Source organism: Hakea prostrata, chromosome 10, assembly GCF_041222555.1.
Source record: "Hakea prostrata isolate BN-2017 chromosome 10, UWA_Hpros_2, whole genome shotgun sequence".
Classification (NCBI taxonomy): domain Eukaryota; kingdom Viridiplantae; phylum Streptophyta; class Magnoliopsida; order Proteales; family Proteaceae; genus Hakea; species Hakea prostrata.
The window spans coordinates 50,330,844-50,332,100 of NC_142609.1; the positions used below are offsets into that span (position 1 = coordinate 50,330,844).

The 1,257-nt window shown below is 35.2% G+C and overlaps 1 non-coding gene across 1 annotated transcript; it reads right to left on the bottom strand.

Annotated features, from left to right (window-relative positions):
- Positions 1-1,151: 1,151 nt before the first annotated feature.
- Positions 1,152-1,257, bottom strand: LOC149003802 (small nucleolar RNA R71). Its single transcript, XR_016170531.1, has one exon. It is a non-coding gene; the product is annotated as a small nucleolar RNA R71 (small nucleolar RNA).

A 1,257-nucleotide genomic window follows, 5' to 3' on the forward strand; every position in this document is an offset into this window, starting at 1 on the left:
CCATCCTTAATTTGCTTTGAAGTGTAAAGTTATATCGGTTAGGGAAAAGCATTGGGGATTCAAAATCCCAAAGATCTTCACATACTCATAGTTTAAGTTTTTGCATTAAGTAATAGATTTAGTTTAAATTTAGTTTTGTTGAATTCAATCTTAGTAACTTAGCCTTTTAGTTCCCCATAGTTCGACCCCTTACTTTCTGCTTGCTAGATTAGTATAGGATTTTATTTTTGATTGGTTAGCGACACGATCAAATTTTGGCGCCGTTGCCGGGGAACCAAAGCACGGTTGCTAGGATTGATTTTTGTCAATTAGGCATAATTTTTAGAATAATTTTAGTGTTTTTAATTTTTAATTTTTCTTTGCTTATTTAACTAATCTCTTTTTCTTTTGTTTTGTAGGTAACTGCAAGAGTAGCGATTCGATAATTAGTTTAGGTTGTTATCTTTTATTTCTTAGATATAATTGTATTTAGGACTTTTCAATTGTAATATTTGCATTAGATTGGGTTGTTTAGGTTAATTTTTAAAAATCCCCATCCCTCAGATCCCACATGTGTAACTTTTGTTCGAAAGATCACGTGGATTGCACTTCAGGTCCGTCCTAAACTCTCCCTTTTGCCATAGTTATTTTCTTTTAATTTTACTTATTTAGCTTATTCTTTTTTTCATTCTTCTGTGTGTATGCATGGTCGTTGGTCCCTAAACCCTTAGTTGACTTCACTTGACTTAGAGTTAGAAGAGACTTTGGCCAACCTTAGAAGGCAAAGAACCATGGCAAACTATGAGCCTCCAATGAGGCCCTTGAGTGAGCACTTCATTCCTACGATATATACTCCGGTTTCTTGTATTAAGTTGCCTGACATAGAGGCGGCTCAATATGAGATCAAATCTAGTGTGATTCAAATGCTACCATCTTTTTATGGACTTGCCAATGAAGAGCCTTATAATCACTTAGATGAGTTTTTAGAGGTGTCATCCACGGTTAAAATTCAAAACCTCTCAGTTGATGCTTTAAGGTTACTTCTTTTCCCATTCTCCCTTAAAGATAAAGCTAAGCATTGGCTTCATTTTTTGGACAATGTTAAAATTTCCACTTGGGTAAACATGCAACAGGAGTTCCTTAAAAAGTTCTTCCCCATTGGCCGTACCAATAGCATTAGGAAAGCGATAACGAGTTTCTCCCAACAAGAAGGAGAACAATTTCATGAGGCTTGGGAAAGACTAAAAGAATTACTTAGAAAGTGCCCCATCATGTTAT